The sequence below is a fragment of the Talpa europaea genome, assembly GCF_964194135.1.
Source record: "Talpa europaea genome assembly, chromosome: 12".
NCBI lineage: Eukaryota > Metazoa > Chordata > Mammalia > Eulipotyphla > Talpidae > Talpa > Talpa europaea.
The window spans coordinates 66,239,852-66,254,358 of NC_140079.1; positions in this window are offsets into that span (position 1 = coordinate 66,239,852).

Sequence of the window (14,507 nt, forward strand, 5' to 3'; positions counted from 1 at the left end):
GCCAATATACCCTTCACATTTTGTGACATTTGTTTTATCTCGCTTCCTCTCCCTCCTGCTATATACGTAAATAACTTTTTAGGACCCATTTGAAAAGTTACAGCTATCATGACACTTGTCCCCCTTCAGTACTTCAGCATGATTCTCCTCTAAGAATGAGAACATTGTCTTCTATAATGACCATGTTTTTATCACACCCTCAGAAGTGAACATTGATATAGCAATTATAATATATAGACTATACTCAGTTTTTCTCAATTGTTATAATGTCTTTTAACTGTTCCCTCTCCCTTACCCAGGGCCCAATCAAGACTCTTGTATTTAAAATAGTAAAGTTAATGTTCTGCAAAACAGTGGAAAAAATAGACTTTGATTACATATTTTATTCTGCCCCTTGTGATTTAGTAAATGCTCACTTTATTAAAAAGTGTGTTTTCTTAGAGGAAACAATATTGACCAGAGTGTTTTTGCATGTCTCAGTGTGTTTGCATCTCACAAATGGTTCCCTAAAAGTTTCGCAGAACTTTAGCAGAAGAAAAGAACTACAACTGGGCCTCCCCTGATGTTGCAGCAGTTGAGTGCTGGGCTGCTAGGCTGCCAGCAGCCTCTGCAGTGCCAGTTCCATCCCCTGATGCCAGCGAGGGTCCCACTTGGCGCGCAGACCTCTCTTGCCGCCCGCTGCTCCCCTCAGCAGTGTATTTTGTTGGTATGCCTGTTCTGTTCCCTGCTCTGGCTCTGGTGAATTCTCTCACCCTCCCACACTTCTGACTGTACCGTGCTTGTATAAATAAATAAATAAATCATTAAAAAAAGAAAAGAAAAGAACTACAACTACCAAGTACCCGAGAAAATAGGGAAAATATGATCTATTCTCAAGAGTATATCTCGGAAATTTAATACATACTAATTGCTAATATACAAATTTTTGCTAATATACAGATTTTTTTTTCATTGTTGTTTCTAGTTATAAATACCATATTCAAGGAAAACTTGGAAAAAGCTGTGTTTCCTGCCTGTTTTTTTTCTGTGTCACCTCGGTTTTTGGGCAGGGATATGACATGCTGAAAGTGGCAGTGTTTCAGGGCCTAACTTGAAATATTTTTACGGGACTATATGACTTTCAAGAGGAGAAAGAAGGAGCAAGCAGGATCCAAACAGCCATCATAGTTGACAAATGTCCTAGTGATCATTTAATAAAAAAATAAAATTTTTATTACACAAAGTTCCATGACAAATAATGCTTAACACATGTTTGGAAGTCATCCCAGACAGAATCCCAGGCCGCTGTTGATTTATGAGATGTGGTGAAGTCTTTGACTCAGTGAGGTGCTCTGGTCTTCATTTGTAGCTAAACTAAGAAATCATTACCAGTTTCTGTAGCAGAGTTAGTTGTATCACATTTTAGATTTCTGCTTTCTGTGAAGTAGTAATAAACATCATAATAGGATCATCAAAGTTGAGTTCACTAATATTTAGCTTCTCCTGAAAGGAAATGATAGTTTGCTCATCTAAAATAAACACTATTTTGTCAAATTTGCATACGGAGGTTTCTACTAATGCCTGTCATTACTTATGACTTATAGTCCTATTAGGTTAATTACAATATTTATAGACAGTTATACTTAATAATTTTAAGAATTACGGAAAATTCTCTTTTAGCCACAAAAACCAGAGGATCATTTCTACTCCCTCAGAAATAACAAGTCTTTCACTTTACTCTTTCATTTTAATGTAAATAGCTTCTATTTTATTAAGAGAATTTTTCAAAAATTTTTAATTTATTTCTATTGCTGTTCAAGTACCATTATTTTGCATCTTTGCTAGTGTTCTGTGCAGGATACTTTCCTGGAATCCACCAAGATGTAGTCACCAAAGCCCTCCCCTGACCCAAACACCAGTATTCCTCCCCCATAGTCCATTGTGTTCCGCCCTCACCCCTCTGTTTTCACTTCTCTTTCTCCCTCTCTGAAAGTCTAAGATCTATGATTGGTTTTTAAGAGTTGATTTTAAAGTTTGTTTTTGACCCTTTGTTTAGTTTTTCTGTATTCCACATGTAAGTGACACCATCTGCTATTTATCTTTCTCCTTCTGGCTTATTTCATGCACACAAAAACGATAAACTCATGCCATTTGCTGCAACAGATAAATGGATGGAGCTGGAACAAATTATACTAAGCTGCTATTTCTTATCTCCTTTCCTTCTGAACTATCTAGATGACCATAGCCAGTTCAGCATACATAACAACCACAGGCAAATACTTCATCCCAGCCACCATTCTCTTTTGTTTATATATATATTTATTATATCTGTCTATAATGCATGGAAATAATTGCACACCAATTAGTAAGAATAGTTATCTCTGGATGATGAAATCATGAGTAAATTTTATTTTTTTCTTTCTTCTTTATACCACCACCACGATGCTGTGGCACAACAGTGCTCAAATCATGGAGAGGCAGAGCCTGAGGTGTGAGCAAATGACAGAGGGTACTCACAGGTTATCTGACTCTGTGTGTGTGTGTGTGTGTGTGTGTGTGTCTCCTGATACTTCTACTAGAAGATAGGATTGGGGAGGCCCATGGCTTCTGGCTGTGGGCCTCCCTAAGAATACTCCTAAACTCGTATTCATACATCCAGCCATTCTCTTGTATGCCAGACTAATATCTCAAACCTCCTGCTAGATGTTTCCACCTGAACATTCTGTGAATACCTTAAATCTTGATGCCCAAAACCCATTTTTTAATCTTTATCCCTGAATTACAAATATCAGAAAGTAGTGAGCCAAATTGAATAAACCAGAACAAAAGAATTCATCATAAGGAGAGATGAATTTATAAGAGCAATGTAGCCAGTTCTCATACAGGAGCAGTAACCCAAAATTGGGGCGTTACCACTATCCCTGATTTTTATCTTCATACCTGCTGCTTTGGCGTGTGCCTGCTTTGTTAGTTCTGTCTTCCCTCTCTTCCTCCCCCTCCTCTTGCTCTTCCCCTCCCTGCTCCTTATTTCTGCTACTGCTGCCACCACCATCACGGCTACTACTATTACTATTGTCTGTTCTCTGCTTCCCCATCATCCACTGATGTGATGTGACTGCCCACAGTGCAGTTAAAATTCCAGCAACAGTTTAAAAACTCTGGCTTTTTGTAGATCTAATGACTAGTTACCACAAAACAATGTTTAATTTGCACAGTGTATTGAAGTATCCATTCTTGATCAATAAGCTATGACTGGATATCGATCTATACTTGTATAAAGACTATTGTGGGGCCTCCCTGATGGCGTAGGGGTTAATCTCAGTGCTATTGCTGCTGCAGCCGGAGTTTGATCCCCATCCAGGGAGCAAATGTCCCAGCAGACCTCTCCTGTCTCACCCACTGCTCCCCTCAGCAGTGTATTTCAGTAGATCTGCTTGTTCTCCTCCCCACACTGTCTCTGCTGAATCTTCTCACACCCTCTCCCTTCCTCCCACCCACAACTATGACCTACAGCCCAGTTCTTCTGTACATAAATAAAAATAAATCTTAAAAAAATTGAAAGACTATTGTGTACTTTACCTTTGGGGAGGGGTGGACCCTGCTTGCAAAGGGGGCAAATGCTCATTGGTGAAGGAAATATCTGACAACCTACCTTAGCTATATTCTTTTTCCTGGCAATAGCTCATCCACACAGTGACCTATGTCAGAAACACGGGAGCCATCTAGTTCTTTCCATCACTGCCAACTTGCAGTCTGTTAAGTCTGTCCCGTTCTACTCTTTAAATACCTCTTAAATTCACTCTTTAAATTCCATACCCATTGTCAGTACATATTTTGGACCATCATATTCTCTTAAACTATTTTCGTGATCAATTTGCCTTCAAGCTCCCTCTGCCAACAGAGTTAAAAATTCTGTTCTGTTAAAATTCCTCAACTTGAAGATCTTCAGTGGCTCCCCAAGTTTAGGCAGTGTTTCCCAAACTTTCCTGATCAAAAATTACCTGGGGGCTGTTTGAAAATACAGATTTCCTCCTGGATCAGTAAGCCTGGCCATCTGTATTTTTAACAAACATTTCAGTTGCTTCCAGTGTTTACCAGACTTTTCTCCATACACCCTGCCCTCACTTCCCTGCCTCTACACTGGATGTTGGACCTGGTGTCCCAATATTTGCCTAGAGCACTTCCTCCATTCTGTGCATCATTGTTTGGCAAAGAACTACTCATCCTTGAAGAATGAATCTATGAACCACCATATCTGCAAGCCTGTGGCCCCTGGGCTAAATCAATGACTCCTTCCTTGATGCCCCACTAATCCTTGTGTCTCACACCCATTAAAATATCTTCACGCTAAATAATATTTCTCTGTGAGATCTGCAGGAGCAGTGATTGCATCTTATTTAGTGTGCAGCTAAAATGACGTATGATGGGGATGTGCTGGGAAATGAACCAAAATTAAAATGATACCCCTCTCCTCTGAACCAATTCCTGAATGTACTGAGACAAAAGTTGGCAAATGCAGATCAAATGGCTACTGTGGAGAATGCAGGTTAGGTTCAGATGACTATAACCATCCTTCTATTTTTGCACCATAGAATTGTACCCTTTACACTTTGAATCAAAGGCGGCTTCCAGCTTATGGGTCATCTCTTGTCATTGCTTCATCTCCATCAAGGGCTTCAACATCTGGCTTTTGGGTTATAGCCAAGACAGAGAACTTATAAATTGGGATTTGGATGATAGGTAACAGGGAGCTATAACCTCTGACCTAGGCTGCCTCAAAGTGGTGTTCTGAGGGTAAGTTTTATGGTTTTGGCCTCTCAGAGTAGCTTCCATTCACTTATTCAGGCATGTTCCTGTACATGACACATTTTTTCTTCCCAACTCAAAAAAAGGACGGGAAAGCCAGTTATATGATTAACCCTTAGGCAATAAGGAAAAAGATCTGGCAAGGACTAGTGATGTTGTGACACTGGTTAATATCACACGTGGACATAGATAATGAAGGGCTGAAGAACAGAAGTTTCTTTTTCTCTTTTTAATTCAGGTTCTTTTAAATGATATATTTCCTCCAACATCTTTGGGGACAGCATTCGGTTACCAGCCTGCTTACAAAGGCCAAGTTACTAGTGTGAAAGAGATGGTCATGTGCCAGATGTTCTCAGGGAGAGGGAGAGAGACAGAAAGAGAAACAGAAAGAATGAGAATCAGATATTTGAAGACCAGGCAAAGGAGGTGACTTGGAATGAAGAAAGCAGTATACATTTGAGTGATGAAGGGATTTTGTGACTCCACAGAAGTTTTGGAATTAGAAACACTTCACCACACAATTATATAACTTTAGCAAGCAGCTAAAACTCTGCAAGTCTTGGTTTCCTCCTTTGTCAGGGAGATAATAATTGTATTTACATCATAAAATTGTTTAATTAATCATTATAATCATTAATTATAATGAGCTAAATTACACGGCACACTACAGTTGGGGCATTTTTCTTTCTTTTTGTTTCGTTCTCATCATCCTACTGGCTCTGATCTTAATCAGGCTGCAAGGTAAACTTTTTTTATTTTGAATATTTATTTATTTATGCATACAAGAACTGGGGTATAGGCCAGAGGTGTGAGGCATGAAAGGATTCACCAGAGACAGAGTGGGGAACAGAACAAGCAGATTGACTGAAATACACTGCCAAGGGGAACAGCGGGCAAGATAGGAGAGATCTGCTGCGCCATGTGGGTAGCTCCCTGGCCAGGAATTGAACTCATGCTGCAGTGGCTGCGGATAGCTTCATAGGTTGTGTCTCAACCCCTTATGCCACCAGGGAGGCCCTGCAAGGTAAACTTTTTAAAGCTTTTTCTCTTCGGTGTTATTTCCATCATCCTGACCATGTTGGTTAGTACAGCTAATCCTGACCAGGTTTGGTATAGGGAACATTCCCAATGGAAGGATTTCAAGACATGTCCGTACTTTTCATTTTTAATAAGTTTACATGAAGAAAACTCATTTCTACTGGCAACTATGGAAAATGTGTGAACTACAAGAAATGCAGAAACATAGTTATTAAGGTTCTTTGCTTCTTTCTCTCTGTCATTATTTTCATCAAATTCTTAAGCCTTGCAAGGAATGATTAAATATAAACTATATACTCTTTTCCCTTTGATGTTGTGAGAAAAAAAAAGTACTTCAACTGTCAAATTTTTATTTCATATAAAATTATCTATTAAAGTTAGCGTTATTAATATGATTGCACTCTCAGGTCTAAATGAAGATATAGGTGACACTTTTGTTTGAAATTTTAATATCTTTTCCTTCCAAAAGATAATGAGCCCTTCATTTTCCTTATACCTGTGTGAACAGTTGAAAAAGGATTATTTACTTTGGGATGAGATACTCAGTAAGTTGGTGATTAATTCACAAGGAATATCTTAGGGTTAATGTAGGTGTGACCTCTTTGGGGACAATTGTTTCGTAAGCTATTATTTAATAGGTCAAGAGTAAAGCTTTGTGGCATAACTCATACTGTCTATCCCCAGTAGAGCTAGTTCTTAAGTCCCAGCCAACCCTTTAGGTTCTTTTTAATTATCCTTTGTTACAATTGGCTTCCATGTAGCTGAATAACTTTGTATGTGTGCCTCACATACAAGTGCTCCACATGGATACACTACATTGCTTGGATAAAATTCACAATTAATTCATTGCTCATGATATTTCCTTGAGTTCCAGGGATATGATCTGGGACATTAATTTTCTAGTTTTCAAGAGAAAGCAAGACACCCTGTCTGGAGATGACTGACCTCAGCGGATATGAAGTGGATCTGACTCTGACATGTCTCAGCCTTCCCATTGCCTCAGTCTACAGGTCTCTGATTACTCTCTGCTATTCCATGTTCAGTCCTTCCAAGTTCCTTAGCAACCTGAAACCACAGCCTCTTTATGGTAAAATAAAGTTCACAATTAAGGGCAAAAAAACCCCACCTCTGATCTCTTATTAGAATAGCTCCCCAAATGCTCACAGCACCTCTTTAGAAGAGGGCAGGTTTGCTGACTACACTGGACAATATAAGTCTTCTCTTTCTTATCTAGGGAATTTGTATTATACATGAAAATTGTATATTTCCTATCCAAAAACATTGCTCACAATAAAAGAGGTTTGGGTGGCTGTCAGAGATAGCAAAGATATTAATTTCACAAGCTTCATTTTATAGTTTCAGGCAGAACTCTTTTTTTTTTTTTTTTGGTGGGGAAGCAACTTAATGGGCGTTTGGGCTTTGAAAAGGTAGTACTCATAGCTTAATAAGGAGCCAATCTGTTCTGAACATACAAGATTGTATTCTTGGCTACAGAGAATGTCGAATGGTCACTGATTTTGTGCTGATGAAAAACCCAAAGACTTGAATTTAGGATTATTTTATTTAGATACAGTAATATGTTGATCTCAGGAGGTTAAAACATAGTCTAATTGGGGCACATATTGGATCCATATTGAGTGTGAATGCTGGTGCAAGCCCACAAGAAGACAACTGTGAGAATTGAGCACTACCCCTAAGACAGATCCTCACATGGCTTTCCAAAGTTTTCAGAGTTCACACTGACTGATCAATCAGTCTCTTAGTCCGTGAACCTCCCTTCCCCTCAGTTCATAATTCTCTTACCCCCTCTGCCTTCAAAGACCCTTAATTGAATGACCCCATGGTTACTGTTCTCTTGAGAGATTCCAGTCCACCTACTGGAGAAGGAAATTTTTCTTCTCGTTTCTGAGTGTGCATGTAAGGGGAATGCCTCAGAATCTGGCTAGAGGCTGATGATGGTTCTCTCACTCATTCTGTGTCCACTTATGAGGAAGAGGAAACTACTCCCCTATCCAATGGGAGGCTGATGGGAAGCTCCAATTTCAATTCAGTCTCCCCATCAGTGAGAGCAGCCAATGATTTCCTACTGACTTCACTTAACGAGTATGACTCAAACTAATCAAGGAGAGTTCCACTGCCTTGGGGACATTACATCTAAAAGTTCAAAATATTAAAAATTGATTTGGTTGCTCCTTCCGAACAACGCACCCTGGTTATTGAAGCACTTGTTTTTTCCTGGGCATGACCATAAATTACTCTTTGTTTTCTAAAAGAAAGTGGAAGCTCAACTAAAATTAGAATTCTTTTCTTCTCTATTCTATGTTTTCTCCTGATGGAAGTCTATCCTATTATCAACAAGAATTTTTTAAGAATAAGCAAGCTCAATTCATATTTATATTAAAAATACTCCCTACAGGATGAGATAGGCACTTACAAGAAAGACACTTGAAAGCGCAATATAATTTTTTGGAGCTAAATATTTGGTTTCTACTTAAAGGACAGGATCTTCACTTCAATCTTCGTATCACCAAAATGTATGTCTTAGGCAGTGCTCATACTCAAAGAGCTATGACTTTCTTTTCTATTCTAGCAGTTTGTATGAGAACAAAGATTTTACAAAGTTTAGAACCTTGAAAGAGGGTCATGATCTTGAGAGGTGGGGATATTGAGGGGGTTCAAATCTCCTCAGCATGCAACAACAAAAAAAGTTAATGAAAACTAAACATGATATGGGCTTTCATGAAGCAAAAAATGTTTTGTTTTAATAGTAAAATATAAGGTAGATAACTCACATAACAAAAAATACATGAGCAATTTTGCATGTAGATTTGTTCATTGTGTAATACATATACAAATGTTTATCACCATTGTTTTTTTTTAATTTATTTATTTATGCATACAAGAACTGGGGTACAGACCAGAGGTGTGGGGGGTGAGAGGATTCACCAGAGAGAGTGGGGAGCAGAACAAGGCAGATCTACTGAAATAACCTGCTGAGGGAAGCAGCGTGCTAGACAGGAGAGGTCTGCTGCACCATATGGGTAACTCCCTGGCTAGCCTGAGAAAGAACTCATGCTGCAGTGGCTGCCAATAGCTTGATAGCACTGTCTTTAACCCCTGCACCACCAGGGAGACCCCAATCACCACTGTTTGTTGAGATATTATCTTGTAATATTTTTATCTAAGTGAATGCTGGGGAGTTATTTACTATTTTAGAAAGAAAAAGGTTTGAATATGGATTAATTAAAGCAATGACTAACAGCATGTAATTTGCAGTCAGACAAATATGTGTTCAAATTCAAAATCTGTCCTTGCTATAAGATACAGCAGAAGTCATTTAACGTTTCTCAGCCTCAGTTTATTGATGTATAAAATGAATATTGAAATTAACCTAATAGACTACTATGAAGATGAAATGTAAATATGGATTAAAGTGTATGTAAATATAATAAAAAACATTCTGTACATTTTTAAAAATAGCTTAACAATTTAGAAATGTCTTGTGCTTTCTAAATCATAATTAACTTGATGTGATATGTATTTCTTTTGTTGATACTGTTGATTTCTGAGAGAAATAATGATGGCATAGAATCACTTATGGGACACTTTCACATTAAAAAAATTATTTATTAAACCAGCTTTTTCACAATATGCATCTAAGAAATAAAGGAAATTTATCCACAGTTATACATAACTAAGTGATTTCCATATATTATGTAAGCAGATTTGGGACATTTATCCAAAATGGACTTTAGGTTTAATAAGTAATTTCTGGACATCTGCCTATCTTGTAACAAATCATGTTTAGGATACAGGTGATAGATACTTTTATTTGACCAATTTTGATGAGAACAGGTGATTAAAAAATGGCCAAATGTTCTTAATTTTTATGGTCAGAATAGTTTCAAGTACATTATTGCAATGACTTTATATTGTTTGTTAAGTTAATGTGTGCCTTCCTCATCCTAAAAATAATCCAAACTAGTTATTATCAGGTGCTACCTTAAGAAGTGAGGAATTAAAAAAAAGAAGTGAGGAATTGCCCTCTGGAAAGTTCTGTTTATATTTTCATATTTCTAAATTACTTCTTAGCAAATTACTATTTCTGTGTACTAAACTATGACCTAAGACTGCATCTTTTATAGCTAACAAATAACAATTTTGAGCAACTATTTAAACAAAAATGATGACCTCCTTATAAGACGATCTACAAACAAAGCATCACATTTTTAAATAGTTGTATTAGAAGCAAATAAAATGAGTACTAATAGGATTGTATATTCAGTGACAAATGAATAAATAAAAGGACACATCAGTCTTTAAAAAAACATAAGCAGCTATCACTTCTATGATATAATTCTAGGAGTGATTCTAGTGAGTAGGTGGAGCTTTCATTTCAATCAGAAGAATTTATTCTGTTCTTGGGTGGTCTATTTATATTTTATCATTCAAGTCATTATAAGTGTTAGGAATACAGTGCAACTAGACTTACTCTTTTCTTTCAAAAGAACAGTAAGAATCTCCTTGAGAAGCAGCCAAGACAAACCTAGGCAGAAGTTATTTCAGTGAAATGCCAGAAAAGCATGGGCTCCTGAGCAAACCTTAGGACGTCTTTCTTCTAAAACTCCTGGGTGAGAAATAAGCTCAGCTAGGCAGGGTGTGGCTGGCTACAGGAAGTCAGGATTTCTAAGGAGGCACCATTCCTATTCCTCCCACTCCCCTGGGGAGGGCGGTGTTGGTAATGGTATAAAATGTGCTTAGAGAACACATAAAAATGTTATTAGAAACTGTTATGTGGCAGATTCTTAGGCTGATTCATTCTTTTTCTCCTATGTGAAATAGTCGTCCAGCAGGATGGCAAAATGAATAGACTAGTGAAATAAAGTAGATAGTATTTGTATAGTGATCATGAATTTAAAGTAAGAACAGTCAAGATACATGTGTGTTTCTCTCCAACCTGTCTAGCTGCCTGGGTCTTCTGGTTCAGTGTCTCTCAAAAGGCTGCAGTAGAGGAGTTGGCCAGGACTGAGTTGGGTTTTCTGCTTTAAGATCTCACCGGGACACAATCAAGGTGTCCAGTGGGCTATGTTCTCATCTGGAGGCTCACGTCCAAGCTCACTCAGGTCATTGGTGGAATTTGTTTCCTTAAGGCTGCAGCACTGCAATCTTCGGGATTTATTTTGTATTTTTACTTGGTGGAGACCATCATATCTCTTAGAAGATGTGTGACGTTCACAACATGGCAGCTGGTTTCTTCAAAGCCAGCTGAAGAGTGAAAGTGAATCTACTAGCAGGAAGTCTTATCTAATGTCACTTAATCATGGGGTGACATCTCATCACCAATTCATATTCATGGACTTGAATATTCCAATACATTTCCATAGTCTATTAGTCAGAAGCAAGTGACTGGGCCACACTGCAGGAGGCAAGGATTGTGGGATCTACCTTAGAGACTGTCTGCACCACATTCTGTTCCCAATGATTAATATCCAGTAAGTCAAACTTGCAAATATATTTTTTAAAGATTTATTTATTTATGCATACAAGAACTGGGGTACAGGCCAGAGGTGTGGGGGGTGAGAGGATTCACCAGAGACAGAGTGGGGAACAGAACAGGCAGATCTACTGAAATACACTGCTGAAGGGAGCAGTGGGCGAGTCAGGAGAGGTCTGCTGTGCCCTGTGGGTAGCTCCCTGGCCGGGGGTCAAACTCTTGCTGTCGTGGCTGCAGATAGTTTCATGGGTTACGTCTTAACCCCTTGTGCCACCAGGGAGGCCCTGCAAATATTATTTTTAACACAAGCTACAATCTACAAACCTCTTAATCTGTGTTAGAAACTACTCCAAGTACTTTAAACATATTAGTTTCCACAACAACCCAGGTAGATTAGTCACAATTTTATCCCCATTTCACAGATGAGGAAACGAGGGACAGAAACATCAGTTAATTTGTCCCAAGTCACTTAGCTATTAACTACAGAGGCAGGACTCATACTCATACTCTCTGGCTTCAGAGTCCAAATTCTTTCCTGTTATGCTAAGCAGTCAAAACAAATTAAAGGAAATAATTCCACAGCAGCTCCAAGAACCCAAATAAGTTTTGAGACTACATCTTTATAGTTTAATTTTGATGACCATGCCAGTTGGCATGGTCATTGTGTCTATTGGGACATTGTGTCTTTCTTCTGTCAATAGTAAGTAACACAGGCCAAGTGGAGATGCGGCATCTGGAACAACAACAAAAAATCTTGGGGAACTTGCTGTGCTGAGATTTCTTAAAGGAGGCATTCCATTTTATCTTCTCCTTATTTAAAGATACTGCTGGAAAAATACAAATTTTGTTTGTTGTAGATTCATAAAGACAGAATAAAGACTAGACGGAATAACTCCAACAATAATAAGTGAATATACCTGCTGTGCGTCTCCTTCCTGTTAAGACTGTAAGAAGGAAAAATCCAGTTAATCCAAGTATATTGCACCTATAGTGGAGCTGAGAAACCACGTAATGAGGAGTCACTCAAACCTGAGAAAGCACCTCAGGGAAGGTGATTAAGCCAAGCAGAGGTATATGACTAAACAATGACCAGAGGAGGAAGCAAGTTAGGGACTGAGGGTGTTGTAGTTGTAGTTTCAGTGTGGGCCAGACGCCATTCTAGACTAAGTTTCTGAGCATTTCCCTGGAGACAGCATCACTATGGAGTTACCCATATTAGAAAGATCCAGCCCAGTAGGCATCCTAGAGTGGGCATTAAATATTTGATTCAGGACACAATGACAGTGAACTGATAAGCTTTGAGAGAAGAAAATAAACTGGAAACATTTACTATGGTGGTGGAGAGTCTTAATAATTATTTTTTACACCAATTACATCTAGAAAAGCCCTGTTATATAGCAATTGACTAGATGGCTGACTTCCAATCTTCCTTCTGCTTCTTAATTACCTAGTGTGTCCTTAGTAAACACTTCACTTTTGGATGTCTATTTCCTTATCTCTGAATTTAGAGGAGTTGGGCCAAATCATCTCTAGCTAACAGCACTGGAAGGGGATTTGAAGCCCATATTTCCACACCATTAAAGCCTACTCAATTTAGAGTTCTGTGTTTCTCTGGAATTGTTGCACACTAATACTTTCACCCACTTTCTCCCTCGTTCATTCCATTCTGTTATTTATGTACATTTTAGAATATAGTAAATTTTGAGGGGCTGTATTTTGAATTTTAAAAAGTCATTTAACAGGGTGTGTTCATTATTTCACAATATTTCAAAACATACCCTGAGCTACAGAAAGTTTAGGGTGTGGGAAGAGTGGTGAGCTGTTCATTTAGACTGATCTCATGAAAGAATGAAGTACCCATATCCCAGGAAACTGTCAACAGGAAAGTCAAAACTCTAATTCCTCCACCACCCATTTGTTTGTCTCTTAGAAACAGTGATCTCATGAATATTTCAGCCTTAAGCTGAACTCATGAACCCAGCCTTAAGCTGAGCCAGATCTAGTGATCTATGTACTTCTGGGAAATAACGTGGATCCTTTTAGATATTCACTGTCTTACCTGGAATCATCACATTCAAACACTGCAGGGAGGATTCCTTTGGTGTGGCCTTGAAAAATCAGGGTGGATCACCCCTGGTTGTACCACACAAAGAAGTATGACAGAGGGAACATCTGACCCAACTGCAGGGAAAACAAGCCAGCACACAGGCTCTTTAAGTTGCTAAATTAACACACCCACTCTTCTGAAATTAAAAAATGTATATTCTAATTAGCAAATAATTTTTACTTTTAGTAGGAAAAAAACACTCAAAGAGTATAAAAATCACCCTAATCCCATTGTCCTAAAAGGTTAAACACAGGACCTTCTCTTGTACACCTCTCTGAATTTTTGGATTTGTGTGCAATAACAGCCCACTTAAAACATCTCTTGTGCAATGCCAACATGATTCTATATTTTCAATAAGAGTGTCTCCTGTATGCATCGTTTTCTTTATTTTTCTTTCCTTTTTTTTTCTCCATGCTTTTGTTTATTTACCTAACATCTATTGAATAGCCACTTTGTATTAGGTCCTTTCTCTTTCCAAGCCTGGAAGACAACCTGTATTGTTATGTCAGATGAGGAAACTGAAGGACAGGGAATGGGGGCGATTTTTCCAAATCTCACAGTTATCTACCTCTCCTCTTTATCATCTACCTGTGTACCTATATATCTATCCATGTATCTATCATCTAATAGATGAAGGTATTATCTCTATTTTTTTAAAGACAAGCTGAGATCATACATACTACTAAAAAAATACATAACAGCTGTTAAACATTTACTTGCCAGTGCTTTGAATTTCACAGCTTATTAAATACCAACCTCTAAATAGATATCTTCCTATGCTGCTGAGTAGAGATTCCTTGTTTCATAAAGAAGGCAGCAGGAACTAGGAAAAGCGTGGTGAACTCAGTGGGAAAACAAACAACCAGCTCATAGGACCCCCACTTTTAAGGCTGAGGATCAAGGGGAGCCTCCTAAAGAGTGAGGGTTCCTTCATCTCCCAACACTTTCTCAAACCCCACTGGCCTCTCCTTTGGGAAGTTTCTTCATTCCTGTATTCCCCCCCTCCTGTGAGTTCTGAAATCCTTGTTTGTGCAGTCCCTCTGGCACTTTTGACCCACTACCTTGGAAAGGGAAATGTCTTCA